This window comes from Pelophylax lessonae (genome assembly GCF_965119305.1).
Source record: "Pelophylax lessonae genome assembly, chromosome: 5".
NCBI classification, from domain to species: Eukaryota; Metazoa; Chordata; class Amphibia; order Anura; family Ranidae; genus Pelophylax; species Pelophylax lessonae.
In genome coordinates, this window is record NC_138772.1 from 321,268,941 (window position 1) to 321,285,705 (window position 16,765).

General features: G+C 43.8%; 1 protein-coding gene across 1 annotated transcript in view; it reads left to right on the forward strand.

Moving 5' to 3' along the window:
• Positions 1-5,238: 5,238 nt before the first annotated feature.
• Positions 5,239-16,765, forward strand: part of RIPK1 (receptor interacting serine/threonine kinase 1) — a 73,338-nt gene continuing 61,811 nt past the window's right edge. Inside the window, exon 1 of the mRNA XM_082258078.1 lies at positions 5,239-5,415. The gene's annotated coding sequence lies outside the window, so the exon portion shown is untranslated. The remainder of the gene's footprint in view (positions 5,416-16,765) is intronic.

A 16,765-nucleotide genomic window follows, 5' to 3' on the forward strand; every position in this document is an offset into this window, starting at 1 on the left:
TGGAGAGTGGGTGGTAAAATAGGCAGTGGGGAGAAGTTATATTGCTTCCTCAGTGCCTGGTAAATGCTTCTGACAAGCAATCCACTGCCTATTGCTTTTCAGGGGTTTGGTAATGTTAGCCGCACTTCTAAACATACCTTAAAGAAGGCAGAAGGGGCTGCTTTTTTATGTCAGTGTGTTCCTTTAGGCTGGGTTCACACATATGTGAAATGGATGCGGATTTTCCCGCATCCAATTCGCATGACAGGTTAGTGTGACCGGCTCTTACTGGAGATGGTTCACACAGGCCCAGGGCGGCCGTGGTCCGCATTTAAAAAGGGTCCTGTACGTCTTTGTTATATATACTGTATACTGGCTGTATGTGTCAGGCATGAATGTGTCTCAGTCCCTGTATGTATGTTCAAATATAGTTCAAGTGTGCCCATGGGACTTAAGAAGTTACAAACCAAATTTTATAAAAAAAAAGGTATAGTTTATTATTCAGATACAAAATCTAGAAACATTTTTGCAGTCACATTAAAAAGTTTTAGGACATATTTTCCAAGTGTATACATATAAGGAAACTATATTTAAATAATGACATAACTGGTGATCCACGGAACAGATGTCTGTAAATTGAATCTCGACACGTTTCATGAGATAGCACTCGCTTCCTCAGGAGAAATATATATTTAAAGCGGAGTTCCACCCTAAAAATTATCTTTCCACCGTCCGCTTGCTTTAAAAAACCTGAAAAAGAATTGAATAATTCAAATAGTTTTTTTTTTTTTTTTCACTTACCTTGTTTTTAATGAAAATATACTTACCTTCCTTCCTCTTCCTCCCTCTGCGGACATGGCCCACAATGTCACTTCCTCCTTGCATTGACACCTGGGAGATGAGCGTAATCAATCCCAGCAGTCAATGCGCCTGTACCGGTGTCACTCGTCACTTCCGGTGCATGCCCGTCATTCCCTGCTGAACAGCTTCTGGGCATGCCCAGAAGCTGTTCAGGAATGACGCGCCTGCCCCGGATGTGACGAGCAAGGCATTCTGTGACTCCGACATCATGGAAGAGGACACAAAGAGGGACGCCCTGGCTTCATTTGCCCACACCTGAGATGGCAGCGCTGTACAAGACATTTTCAAGGTAAGTATTTCTTCTTACAGGTAAGTGAAACGGGACAGTTCAGAGGCTATCGTTGCTTAAATGCACTAGCCCTGACTGTCCCGGGGGTATTTTTAGGTAAAAAATTTTTTTAGGGTGTAACTCCGCTCTAAATATCTGAAAACAGAGACTAGGCTGTTATAAGATAAAAAAAACAAAAACAATAGCTGCATTCTGGGTTTGATACACAAAGTACAAAGATAGTTACAGTTGAGACAAAATATTCAATTTGAATCCATACTTGGTCAAAAAGGGGTAGCCTATGGCATAAACCTCACAGAAGTGGGTACAAACGCAGCAAAAATAGGCCTGTACCATCCTCTCTGGGAGTAGTGGAGGGGGGGGGGAGAAAAGGGGACCAAGTCAGTCACTAAAATGTCCCAACTGTCTCATGAAGGTGGAGCGATAATAACTCTGGAAGTAGGGGAAACATTCCATGAGGAAAGACACTACATAGAAATATAGTGATGATATATATAAAGATAAGTGAAGTCACCAAGTGCATATGGATAAAAGAGGGGGAGGTGAAGTGATTGGTGAGTTGTGGTGTGAAGCAAAGGTCCTGTGCGTCTTTGGCTCTGATTCAGGTACAACTTCAGGGAAAAGTTCGAACTGGTGAACTGGGATGCACCGGACCCCAGGCACGAACCTGCGGCCTCATATGTGTGAACCTGGCCTTATAGCAACAAAAGGATCATTATTTGAATCAAAGTGTCTTATTACAGCATATGATCTCATCTCTACTGTTTTACATTACCTTGCAGTGCGACCAAATTATTAAATGTCCCCCATACTGCAAAAGGGTTTATGTAGCATGCTAAGTGAGTACAGCGGTGGACAAAAGTTGTAAAAATGATACAAATATTAATGTTCACAAAGTCTGCTGCTTCAGGCTACGTTCACATGTGGGCGCAGCGGATCACGGGCAGAATCGCTGTGATTCTGCCCGCGATCCCGAATCATTGCAAATCGCGGGACGCCTGTGCGATGCCCGTGATTTGCAATAGCACCCCAAACGCTCTGCGATGTTGCCGCGATTTCACACTGCCGAATCGCGGTAACATCGCACAAACAGAATTGCGGGAAGCCTGTCACCCAAAAAAGGTACAAGAACTTCTTTTGGGCGTAAGGCGTCTTGTGATTCTGTTTGCGCGATGTTATTGCGATTCAGCTGGCGAAAATCGAGGCAATATCGCACAGCGTTTGGGGTGCCATTGCAAATCACTGGCTTCGCACAGGTGTCCCTCGATTTGCAATGATTCTGGATCGCGGGCAGAATCACAGCGATTCTGCTCGTGATCCGCTACGCTCACATGTGAATATAGCCTACGTGTTTTTAGATCTTTTCGTCAGATGTTCCTATGGTTCACTGAAGTATAATTACAAGCATTTCATAAGTGCCAAAGGCTTTTATTAACAATTACATTAAGTTTATGCAAAGAGTCAATATTTGCAGTGCTGACCCTTCTTTTTCAAGACCTCTGCAATTCACCCTGGCATGCTTTTAATCATCTTCCTGGCCACATCCTGACTGATGGCAGCCCATTCTTGCATAATCAATGCTTGGAGTTTGTCAGAATTTGTGGGGGGTTTTTTTTCACCTGCCTCTTGAGGATTGACCACAAGTTCTCAATGTGATTAAGATCTGGGGAGTTTCCTGGCCATGGACCCAAACCTCAATGTTTTGTTCTCCAGGCCACTTCATTATCACTTTTGCCTTATGGCAAGGTGCTCTATCATGCTGGAAAAGGTTCGTCACCAAACTGTTCTTGGATGGATGGGAGAAGTTGCTCTCGGGGGATGTTTTTGTACCATTCTTTATTCATGATAGTGTTCCTAGGCAAAATTGTGAGTGAGCCCACTCCCTTGGCTGAGAAGCAACCCCACATATGAATGGTCTCAGGATGCTTTACTGTTGGCATGACACAGGACTGATGGTAGAGCTCATCTTTTCTTCTCTGGACAAGGTTTTTTCTGGATGCCCAAAACAATTGGAAAGGGGATTAATCAGAGAAATGTACTTTACCCCAGTCCTTAGCAGTCCAATCCATATACTTTTTGCAGAATATCAGTCTGTCCCTTAGAGAAGTGGCTTTTTTACTGCCCTTCTTGACACCAAGCCATTCTCCAAAAGTCTTCTCACTGGGCGTGCAGATGCACCCACACCTGCCTGCTGCCATTCCTGAGCAAGCTTTGCACTGGTGGTGCCCTGATCCCACGGCTGAACCAACTGTAGGAGACGGTCCCGGCATGTGCTGGACTTTTTTAGGCACCATAAAGCCTTCTTCACAAATGCAGTGGGAATGTTTTTTTATGGGATTAGGTTCATTTTCATCACAAAGAGGGACTTAAAGTGGAGTTCCACCCTATTTTTATACTTACCTCCATCTTCTCGCTCCGGGTCACCTGAAAAAGAAATGGATAATCGCATATTTTTTTTTTTTTTACTTACCTCGTAGCGAAGAAAATATACTTACCTTACTTCCTTCTTCCTCCTTCCTCGGCCGCGGCCCGTCGTCACTTCCTGGCTCTGCAATGATTCCTGGGAGCTGGACGTCATAGCTCCTAGGAATCATTGCGCCTGCACCGGCCCCGACGTCAGTTCCGGGTCGCGCGCGTCATCCCCTTCTAAACAGCTTCTGGGCATGCCCAGAAGCTGTGGAGGGGTGACGCGCGCGACCCGGAAGTGACGTCGGGGCCGGCGCAGAGCATCGTGGGACCACAGAAGGCGGAAGAAGACGCCGAAGAGGACGCGCTGGCTTCAAGCTGCCCACATCTGAGATGGCAGCGCTGGACAAGACGTTTGCAAGGTAAGTATTTCGTCTTGCAGGTAAGTGCAACCCGGGACAGATCAGAGGCTAGCCATTGTGGAATGCACTAGCCCTGACTGTCCCGGGGGTATTAAAAAAAAAAAAAACAAATCCAGGGTGGAACTCCGCTTTAAAGTGGAGTTCCGGGCACAAAATTGACCTAATCGATTTTGTGCCCATCTGCTGGATCTTCTTCACCTGAAAAGGAATTGGATAGTTAGGTATATTTATTTTTTCTACTCACTTTGTAATTGTAGATAGAATATACTCACCTATTCTCCACTTCCTCCCTCTGTGCCGCAGCTCCGTCGTCACTTCCTCTTTGCGATGATTACTGGGAGCTGAACGTCATCGCTCCCAGGAATCAATGCGACGGCACCGGCCCCGCTCGTCACTTCCGGGGCGACGCCGCATTCCCTGCTAAACAGCTTCTGGGCATGCCCAGAAGCTGTGGAGGAATGCGGCGCCGCACCAGAAGTGACGAGAGGGGCCGGTGCAGGCGCATTCTGGGAGAAGAAGACACGGAAGAGGACGCAGAAGAGGATCGCGCCGGCTTCAGCTGCCTACAACAGAGATGGCAACGCTGGAGAAGAAATCTTATAAGTGAGTATTTCTTCTTGCAGGTAAGTGCGAACCGGGACAGATCAGAGGCTATCCATTGTGGAATGTACTAGCCCTGACTGGGGTATGTTCACTGAAAAAATGTTTCTGTGCCCGGAACTCCGCTTTAAGCTGGATACACACTATCCAACTTTTGTGGTTAGATTTCCTTCAGATTTACCTTTTCTAAGTAGTGCAAGGACCTGCCAGATTGCATAAAAATTTAAAGTGTTTAGGTTTGACCTCATATTATATGGTTTTGGTAAGTCTGAAGGAAAAAGTCTTCAGTGTGTATGGCCCATAAGCAATTATTCTTGATAACATTCTGGAGTATATGCAAATTGCCATCATAAAAACAGAGGCAGCCGACTTTGTGAAAATGAATATTTGTGTCATTCTCAAAACTTTTGGCCACGGCCGTAGACGTGCCTTGTCATAGCTGTAAACATTCCATGTACTGATAACCTCCCTTTTTTATTTTCAGCAGGACGGAGGACAACCCCAGACATAAGCGTTGCTACATATAGGACAACTTTGTGTTTGTTTTCTATTGATGAGAAGGGAAGGCGAGGGGGAAAGCCCGTACACACGTCATACATGTATGTACAGGAACTCAGGCCAGAAGCCATTAGAATATACTCTTAAAGGGGAGGAGAGATTAGATACTCCTTCCCACAGGAAGCTGCAGATGGACTGTTCACAAGAAGTAGAGAATACTTCCTGATTATTATGATGGGCTTTGCTGACAATTTTGGAGGCCGTGAAAGAAGAGAGAAGATTAATCTTATGGCTGATGTGTAATGAGACTTGTCACACAATGTAGGAGAAGCTCCAAGCACAGAGGACTTCTTTCTGCAGGTATGTTTGACAGCTTGTGACAGAAGAGGAGGCTTTGGTAAGTGTAGAAGGGAAGGGGAATCCCCTGCGTCCCTTTAGACGTTCCACCTTCCTCATTTCTCCTTTATCAGTGGCTGATGTACACCGCTGTGCCCTGCTGAATATATAGATTGGACCAGCTCAGATCTGGGGGCGCAATCTCCCAATCACCTCTCAAAGTTGAAGCGTATTTAAACTAAAAATGTAATCTCTAGTGCAGCTTACTGATTCTTAGATGTGGTAGTTGCATTCGTTTTCTCTTTTATGCCCCTTTCACACTTGTGCAACCTAAAAGTCACGTGATTTTGCCACGGTTTTGACTCGACTTGGAGCAATGCTTATGTCTATGGACCTCAAAATGCATTGAAGTCAGGCCAAAGTAGTGAAGGGACTACTTTGAAGTTGTTGCAACTTGAAGTCGCACAGATATGAACGGTACTCATTGGAAACCATGGAGTGCGACTTGTCATGCGACTTTGCAGCCCCGAATCGCAGGACAAGTTGCAAAAGGGGCCTTAGACTTTTTTCTTTTTTTCCCCTGGAGATACTGCCTGTTGTTGTTCAACTTCCTTGAACAGTCGAAGGTGTCCAGACAAAGTGTCAGTTAGATCAGCTTTTGTGCATTTATGTAAAACCTTTATCCCAAAAGGAAAAAGTGTGAGCTGGAGTTCAGCTTTAATTTGTTAGTCAATTAAAGGGGTTGTAAAGTCAGAGTGTGTTTTTTATCTTAATGCATTTTTTGCATTAAGATAAAAAGCCTTCTGTGTGTGGCAGCCCCTGAGCACCCCCCTAATACTGACCTGAGGTCCTTCTCTGTCCAGCGATGTCCACGAGTCCCTTGGCTGTTCAGGACTCTCCCTCCTGATTGGCTGGGACACAGACGCCACACCATTGGCTCCCACAACTGTCAATCAATGTCAGTTAGCCAATCAGGAGAGAGAGGGGATGGGGCTGAATGGCAGCTCCTTGTCTGAATGGACACATGGAGCTGCAGCTCGGCTTGGGTGCCCCCATAGCAAGCTGCTTGCTGTGGGGGCACTTGGATGGAGGGAGGGGCCAGGAGCAGCAACGAGGGACCCGAGAAGAGGAGGATCCAGGCTGCTCTGTGCAAAACCAACTGCACAGAGGAGGTAAGTATAACATGTTTGTTTTTTTATTTTTTTTAAAAAACTAGACTTTACAATCACTTTCACAATCACATTCATGCTGAAGAAAAATATACTAGTATATTTCCACGCGCCACTGGAAAAGGGTGAACGTGGTATAGTGTGCAATCTATTAATGATTATAATTTAATAAATAAATAGATAAATAAATATGTGAGGTAGCAGCTGCTGTAGGAATTATTGAGATAGTTTTAGGCAATTTGTCTAACAGACCAAATACAGCGCTTGCTGTAAACACTAATAATAAATATAAATCATCGATTCTGGTGAATATAAAATGCAACAGTGTTAGATTAAAATTAATACATCACACACAATATATATTATTATTACTCAAATATAGATATATAAATAACCTTGGTATAAAAGGTCAATTTCCAGTGAATATAAAGTGCATCAGTGTTGAATAAATTTATAATAAATAAAATAATAATTTCAGAATAAGACAGTGACTTTAGTGATCAAGTGTAATTTAGGCTACATTCACACCTGAGCGTAGCGTTTTCGCGCGTTTTTTACCGCGATTTACAGGCGTTTTTACAGGCATTTTTTGTGCAGGCGTTTTTAGATTGAATAGAAACCAATGGAAAACGCCTGTAATCTGCCCAAAAAGAAGCTCATGTACTTTTTTGAGCGTTGGGCGTTTTGCTCACAGCGTCAAAACGCTCAGATGTGAACAGGGGCCATTGAAATGAATGGGATTTGTCTTGTTGGGCGTTTTGAGAGCTGATCCTAGAGCAGAAAAACTCCCCAAAAACGCCCCAAAAACGCCCCAAAAACGCCTACATGTGAACGGAGCCTTAAGCAAAATGTCCTTGGTGAAAGTGATTATCCAAAGTTCATACAAAAGTGCTCGTGCTCAGAGCTCTGAAGACGTCACCGGAAGTGACGAAACGCGTCAGCTTGGAACGCATAGCGTCGGTACGTTACGTTGGTGGAGCGCAAGCCGGAAGCCGGAAGCTAGTTCTGAGAGGACGTGCAGCCCGCACCGCTGACCACCAATGTTACTGTCTGCAAGTTTTTTTAATGCTGAAAACCCTTTAAGAGGGTAAATAAACTGCTCTAATTATAATTACTACACTATCTGGAGCATTCTTTCTCCCCCTTATTGAATTGGACCGCACGCTACGGGAGCCTGAGGGGCCGTTGCCAGCCCATGGGATAACATCTCGAGGAGATCCACTTAGCCCAGTGGGCTTACAAAGCTTGATTGGTTCTGGTGCCGTATGGCATTCAGTACCCACTTCATTTGGTAAGTGACCCAACTAATTACCTACTTGGGATAAGAAACAGCCGAGATTATATCTATCAAGCCTGAGCACGAGCACTTTTGTATGAACTTTGGATAATCACTTTCACCAAGGACATTTTGCTTAAATTACACTTGATCACCAAAGTTACTGTCTTATTCTGAAATTATTATTTTATTTATTATAAATTTATTCAACACTGATGCACTTTATATTCACTGGAAATTGAACTTTTATACCAAGGTTATTTATATATCTATATTTGAGTAATAATAATATATATTTTGTGGGATGTATTAATTTTAATCTAACACTGTTGCACTTTATATTCACCAGAATCGATGATTTATATTTATTATTAGTGTTTACAGCAAGCACTGTATTTGGTCTGTTAGGCTGGCCATACACTATACAATTTTCTTATTCAATTTCCTTTAGATTTACCTTAAACTATGTAGTGCAAGGGCCTGCCTGATTGCATACAAATTGAAAGTTTGTAGGTTTGACCCTATATTACATGGTTTTTGGTAAATCTAAAGGAAAGTTGCACAAGAAAATTGTATAGTGTATGGCCAGCCTTAGACCAATTGCCTAAAACAATCACATTCATGCCTTGCACATGGTTGCAGCCCAGCCCCATTCTATTGAAAAGGTTGCATTTAATAAGCATTACCACCCCCACCCCCCATACATGACTGAGGGTATAATTCTTGCCAAGGCTGTCACATATGTACACCCCTGGCCTCTGCCATTTCAGCTATGGGGGGGGGGGGTGTAATGCAGCTCAACTGCTTTGGTTTTGACCCCCCAATCACCAGTGTTACTTAGCTTGTATACTGGCCAGTGTATTACTGGCCAGATCATCAAGTGAAAAAAGAAATTAAAACTTAAAAAAGAAAAAAATGCAGCCACCATATTTAAAGGGACTGTAAAGGCAGAAGGTTTTTTTTTTTCTTACTGCAGAAAGATTAAAAAAACCTTCTTTGTGCAGCAGCCCCTCTAATACTTACCTGAGCCCTATCCAGTGATGTTGCAGGAGTGTCTCAGCTCCCCCCCCCCCATTTGGCTAAGACAGCAGCGCAGATTGGTTAGGTCCCACTGTTGTCAATCAAAGTTATTCAGCCAATCAGGAGAGAGAGGGGGCTTGGCCGGGTTGTGGCTCCATGTCTGAATGAACACAGAGCTGTGACTTTTTTCGGGTGCCCCCATAGCAAGCTGCTTGCTGTGAGGGCACTAAACAGGAGGGAAGGGCCAGGATCACAGAAGAGGGACCGGAGAAGAGAACTGCCATGAATACTAGTAGCTGCCAGCGACCTGTCATTATAGGGTAGGCGTTTTACCTAGAAAAATACACAAACTGATTCTAGCAAACCCATTTATTCTCTTTCTTCCTCATGCTCCAGGTTGTTGACCGGTTTGTCCTCCATGCTACATGGGGGACAAATCGAGGGGGATAGAGGGGTTCACACATATGCGGCTGCGGGTTCCCAGCACGGGGTCCCTGTTCACTGGTTCAGGTGTGAATCAGGTCTGAATTTTTGCCTGAATTCGCACCTGAATCGGACCAGAAGACGCACAGGACCCCTTTTTAATGCGGACCGATGCCAGCCGGACCTGTGTGAACCGACTCCATTGAGAACCTGTCATGTGAATTGGATGCGGAGAAACCCGAATCCAATTCACATATGTGTGAACCCAGCCTGACACACTCGCCGGCCATTTTATTAGGTACATCTGTTCAATTGCTTAATAACTCAAATTGCTAATCAGCCAATAACACGGCAGCAACTTAATGCATGTAGGCATCTAGACGTGGTGAATAGGACGTGCTGAAGTTCAAACTGAGCATCAGAATGGGGAAAAAAATGGGAATTTAATTGACCTTGAATGTGGCAGGGTTGTTAGTGCCAGACGGGCTGGTCTGAGTATTTCAAAAACAGTTGATCTAGTGGGATTTTCACGCACAAGCACCTCTATGGTTTACAGAGAATGGACCGAAAATTTTAAGTGAATGGCAGCTGTGTGGATAAAAAATGCCTTGTTGATGTCAGAGGAGAATGGGCAGGTTTGAGATGATAGAAAGGCAACAGTAACTCAAAATAACCACTTGTTACAACCAACATATGCATACTTGCCAACTGTCCTGTTTTTGCAGGGACAGTCCCAGCAAATAGGAGCCTGTCCCAGGTAATTTACATTGTCCCTTGCACTTTATTTATATTTCCATATTCCATTTTTTGTATGGTCACAGCTGAGCACATTTCACACTTTAGAATTGCAGGAAATTGTGATGAGAATTTTAGAAGTAGTGCAGCTGAATGGGAGAATTATTCCAACTCTGCTACTTTGGCCTTAAGTTTGAAATTCCCTTTCCAATTTCCTGTAATTCTCTCTTTATTGAGTAGACCCTATAATCTGATAATAAGTAGGCGGAGCTTAATCATGTGGAGTGGGCGGAGCTTCAGGGGTGGGTGTGGTAAGAAATGAATAGCTGTGCTGCAAAGTGTCCCTGGAATTTTTTTTCAAATGTTGGTAACTATGCATATGCAATATACAATCCCTAAACGCACAACACATCGAACCTTGAAGCAGCAGAAGACCACACCAGGTGCCACTCCTGTCATCTAAGAACAGAAAACTGAGGCTACAATTCGCACAGGCTCACTAAAATTGGACAATAGAAGATTGGAAAAACGTTGCCTGATCTGTTGAGTCTTGACTTCAGCAGCGACATTCAGATGGTAGGGTCAGAATTTGCTGTAAACAACATGAAAGCATGGATTCATCCTGCCTTATATCAACGGTTTAGGCTGGTGGTGTTATGGTGTGGGGGATATTTTCTTGGCACACTTTGGGCTCCTTAGTACCAATTGAGTATTGTTGCTGACCATGTCCATCCCTTTATGACTGCGGTGTACCCATCTTCTGATGGCTCCTTCCAGCAGGATAATGCTCCATGTCACAAAGCTCAGATCATCTCACCACTGGTTTCATGAACATGACAATGAGGTGACTGTACTCCAATGGTCTCCACAGTCATCAGATCTCAATCCAATAGAGCACCTTTGGGATGTGGTGGAACAGGAGATTCACATCATTGATGTGCAGCCGACAAATCTGCAGCAACTGCGTGATGCCATCATGTCACTATGGACCAAAATCTCTAAAGAATGTTTCCTACACCTTTTTGAATCTATGCCACAAAGAATCAAGGCGGTTCTGAAGGTAAAAGAGGGTCCAACCTGGTACTAGCAAGGAGTACCTTATAAAGTGGCCGGTGAGTGTAGATATCCATGACCCAGAGGAAAGATGCAGAACAGGAAAATATGTCATGTCAGCCAGACAATTAGTATTTTCTTTCAGCTCCGCTGGACAAGTTTCTTCGTGAAAAGAAGCATGCTCATCTAGAGGGAAGCCGGGGATGCCTTTTTGTATAGGACCCTTGTGTAAAAAGCTGGTTTAACAATCTAAAGCGCGGTACTGCGAATAATGTGCACAACAGGTGACTGGACATTCATAGTCAAGGTGATAGTCCAGGTGATATGGCAAAACTATGTTCTACTCTTTATAAACTCGGTCTACCAGGAACAAAATACTGAAATTACTGGAAGTGAAACTGAAACTATGTCACTGCCCTTTAATAGAATGATGGCCATTGCTGGGAAATCATTGCACACCGCCTGACCTTCTTAGATGGGAAAGAAGGAAATCCTTTGGGGTAAAATACTTAGACAAAGGCCACGCCCTATGACGCGACGTATCTCGGCACGCACACTGGTGCTTCTTTCAATGCTACTATTCCTTTGCTCTAGTGTTTAAATTAACCACTTCATCTCCAGAAAGTTTTACCCCCGTTCATGACCAGGCTGTTTTTTGCTATGCGGCACTGCACTACTTTAACTGACAATTGCGCAATGCTGAGTAAATCTATATAATTTATTTCACACAAATAGAGCTTTCTTTTTTGGTGGTATTAGATCACCAAACTGCATCACTAACTTGGTCTCAAAATATCAACCAAAGCACTGTCTTCGGCCCTCCCAAGACCTCCTGCTCTCCAGCTCTCTTGTCACCTCCTCCCTTGCCTCCAGTACTTCTCCTGAGCTTCTCCCATCCTTTGGAACTCCCTACCTCAATCTGTCCGACGATCTCCTAATCCAGTGATCCTCAAACTACGGCCCTCCAGCTGTTGCGGAACTACACATCCCATGAGGCATTGTAAAACACTGACATTCACAGACATGACTAGGCATGATGGGAATTGTAGTTCCTGAACAACTGGAGGGCCATAGTTTGGAGACCTCTGTCACCTAATCTATCCATCTTTAGATGATCCCTGAAAACCCTTCTCTATAAAGAAGCCTATCCTGCTTCTGACTAATACACTGTGTTTTTTACTTTCTCCATTAGCGCATCCCCACAGTTAGAACCTTTTGCATCACTTGACCCTCTCTCTTTGATTGTAAGCTCTAATGAGCAGGGCCCTTTGATTCCTCTTGTACCAGATCGTATTGTAACTGTAATGTCTGCCTTTATTTTTTTAAAGCGCTGCGCAATCTGTTGGTGCTATATAAATTCTGTATAATATAATAATAATAATGATATTAATATTACAGTAACCAGTGCTAATACTATGCACTGTCACTGTACTAATGACACTGGGCAGGAAGGGGTTAACATCTAGGGCAATCAAGGGGTTAAATGTGTGTCTAACAATCGTTTAAGCGTGTACTGTGTGCAGCTTTAAAGCTCCGTTCACATGTCATCGTAGAGATCGCGGGCAGAATCACCGCGATTCTGCCCGCGATCCGGAAATCATTGCAAATAGCGGGACGCCTGTGCGTTGCCCGTGATTTGCAACAGCACCCCAAATGCTGTGTGATATTGCCGCGATTTCCGCCTGCCAAATCAGGGTACCATCGTGCAAAAAAAATTACGGGACGCATGACGCCCCAAAGAAGCTCTTGTACCTTTATTGGGCGTCATGCGTCCCACAATTTTTTTGCGCGATGTTACCACGTTTCGGCAGGCGGAAATCGCGGCAACATCGCACATCGTTTGGGGTGCTATTGCAAATCATGGGCAACGCACAGACGTCCCGCGATTTGCATCGATTTCCGGATCGCGAGCAGAATCGCGGTGATTTTGCCTGCGATCGCTACGCTGACATGTGAATGTAGCCTTCCTGGGGATCTAGTTGTTTTCATTCCTTGAGATCCCCTGCCGCTGAACACCGCTCTGTGTTGTTTACATTCACAGAGCTGTGTTCGGAGGAGCTCAGAGCCCCTTTACCAGTTGCTGGCAGTCACTCATTGGCCGGGACTCGGTGATCGGCATGTGCTGTGATAAATGACAGTACAGCCAGGTGGGTGTGCGCCCCCTACCCGGAAAAGCAGAATGACGCATATATACACGTGATGCTGTGCAGCCGTCCCGCACTGTAGAAATGAAGCTACAGTGAGTGGTCGGCAATGGGAAAAAGTAGAACTAAAGGCAAAACTTTTTTATTTTTCTATTTTTTAAAGCGTAAGAGGGGCTATTACCCTTTTTTTTTTTTTTTTTTGCTATTTTTGTCCCATTGGGGAGATTTACCTTTACTTCTTGTTCCATAGCCCAAACAGGAAGTGAGAGAAAATCCTTCCAATGTGAGGGAATCTCTGGTTGTCACCAGGGTCACCAGAACTAGCGTCCACATTGAAAGATTTCCCCTCTATTACTTTTCTTGGGACATTCCAGGGTGTTTTCTAATTCCTCCCCCATTCTATCCAAAACTATGAAAAAAAACCTTTGCCTTTAGTTTAGGGCTGCAACTTGGTGTATAATTTAGTTAATATTCTTTTTTTTCATTCAATATATTTTTATTGAGTTTTATATAAGAAAATATATATATCAGAACAAATATAACAGAGGTTTCAAATTTTCAACATGTTCCAATGCATGTACACAGATACATAAAACTGATGATTGGTACAGTATTAGACAATCAGAAGTGTCAGGAAGTAACCAAAACAATACAGGTTATAAAGAGGTATGGCAAATGATAAGAAGTAGCACTATGTAACATTATATTGATATTAGTAATGCTCGTGCTTGGATATAGTGCGGGAGCTGGAGTCTCAGCCATCCCGGACCCAGAACCCTAAGGAGCATTGTCACTAGGTCCAGGCTGAGGGAGCTCCCCCACTGTCACTGGGATCGACAGGAAGGTACTATTATTTTAACCACTTGCCGACCGCTCACTCGAGCTCTACTGCGGCAAAGTGGTTCGCTATCGTCCAGCGACGTAGTACTACGTCGCTGGACTCCTCCCCCTGTAGGCGGCGCTTGCGCGCCGCCGGAGGCACGCTGCCGCTGTATTCATTCACAGCGGGAGTCGGGCCAGGGGAGGAGCGGCGGCGATCGCCACTGCTCTTCCCCGATCGTCGGGGAATCTAGTTTGGAGATCCGCCCGCCTTTGTAAACAGAGCGGGCGGATCTCCTAAGTGACAGGGAGTGACAGATTGCAGTGTTCAGCATAGCTGAACATGCCATCTGTCCCTGACTCACTCAGTCACCTCCCCCCACACACGTCAGTAAGCACCAGGCATACATTAACCCCTCCCTCTCCAATAAAATTAACCCCTTCCCTGCCAGTGTCATCTTTACAGTAACAGTGCATATATATAGCACTGATTACTGCAGTAATGTCACTGGTACCCCCAAAAGTGTCAAAAATGTCAGTCAAGGGTCCGATCTGTCCGCCGCAACAAAAATCGCAGATCTCCACCATTACTCGTTAAAAAAAAAAACACCAAAAATGACAGAAATCTTTCCCTTAGTTAGTAAACTCAATAACTTTTGCGCAAACCAATCAAAATACGCTTATTGTGATTTTTTTTTACCAAACATAGGTAGCAGAAAACAAATTGGCCAAAAATTTTAAAAAATTTTGATTTTTACATTTTTTTTGGGGGGGAATTTCATATAAAAAAAGTTAAAAATATTGTTATTTTTTCAAAATAAACGCTCTTTTTTTGTTTATAGCGCAAAAAGTAAAAATCGCACAGGTGATCAAATACCACCAAAAGAAAGCTCTGTTTGTTTGGGTACGGCATCGCACGACCGCGCAATTGTCAGTTAAAGTTGCACAGCTCCAAATCGCAAAAAGTGGCCTGGACGTAAGACAGCAAAATGCTCCGGTGGTAAAGTGGTTAAGAGAGCATTAGTGCCTGATTCAGATAGGGCCAGCACTTCCAGGACTCCTAGAATTTCCTATATGACAAAGAGTTGATTGCCAGAGATTTCTCTAGGAGACAGTTGTCATTCACTAGAGATATAAGCTCAGATAGATTGAGAGTGGTAGTAGATCTCCAATTACGGAGAATAAGGGTCCTGGCTGCTAACAATATGTGAGTTATCATTTGTCTATAGTTGTGAGGATATAGGTCAATGTTAATATTTAATATAGCCAATTCCGGGTTTGGGGGTATAAGTACTCCTGTGCAGGAGGAGATACACTGGAAGACTTTATGCCAAAGGCTCGTGAGTGATGCGCAATCCCACAAAATGTGTTGCAAAGTTCCCGTTTTGCCGCATTCCCTCCAACAAAGTGAGGGTATTAATGGTGACATTTTGGCAAGCCTGTAGGGAGTGTAATACCATCTATTGACAACTTTAACTGTAGTCTCCCAGTGGTAAGTGCATTTAGAAAATTTGTATATAGAGCGCAGTGCTTCATGCCACTGTTTGAAAGTGAAAGTTATTTTGAGATCTTTCTCCCATTTAAGCATATTTACCGTTTTCTGGGAGGGTGTATCCCCTGATAGGATATTGTAGAAAATAGATATGCCTTTATTAGCCAGGGGGTTGATATCAGGAAGTTCCATGTGGTTAAATTGACATGGGTAGAGATTAGGGAGTGTTTTCCAAGAAGAATAAGTATTCTTGATAAAGTTAACGATGTGTCGGGCGGTAGGTTAAATTCTGACATTATGTCTTCTCTACTTTTGAGACCTAAAGGTGACTGGAGTTGTGAGATGTGTGTTAGGCCTAGGGATTTCAATTTGGAGATGTTCAGGTTGCTGTATATAGTCGTGAGGGTGGATAGTGGTAGGTTGTGAATATCAGTAGGTATGGCCCTTGGTTCTTTTTTATTGACCGTTCTCCAGGCTTGGAGGGAAGCCTTAACCGTAGGTGGGAGCTTAGCTAAGTTCCATGGGATCCAAAGATCTCTCAGAAGCATGAGGTTAAGGTTGGAGGTAGGTACTAGGTGTTCTTCAATTTCTGACCAAAGGGGGGCGTCAGCATGGGGGGTCCAGTGTTTAAGCTGATCGAGTCTAGTGGCCCAGTAATAGGCAGAGATATCGGGTAGTTCCGCTCCTCCTAGGTATTTGTGGTTCGTGAGAATATTGTATGCAACTCTTGCTTTTTTTCCCAGCCATAGGAATTTCCTCAGTGTGGTTACAAGAGTGTGTAATTGTGTTTTGGTAAACGGGACAGGGAGAGCCCGGAATAAGTGGAGGATTTGTGGTAGGATGTTCATCTTAATCGCCGAGATTCTAGCCCCCCCATGATAAGTTCAGGGAAGCTATCCTTTCCAAGTCGGTTTTCAGTTTTTGTCTAAGGGGGCCTAAATTGTTCTTGACAAGGTCTGTGGTTTTAGAGGTAAAAAAATTCCTAAGTACGAGATCTTGTCCGTAGTCCAGGGGAAGGGGCAGGTGTTGGTTAAAGTTTGTTTAATTTCTGGGGGTATTCCTAGGTCAAGGATTATCGATTTTGTGGTGTTAATTTTATAGAATGAAATTTTACTGAATTCAGTTAAAATTTGGTATGCAGCGGGTAATGAGATTTCGGGTTTTGTCAGCATTAATATAATGTCACCTGAAAATAAATTTATTTTATGATCATAACTACCAGTGTTAAATCCATGAACAATCT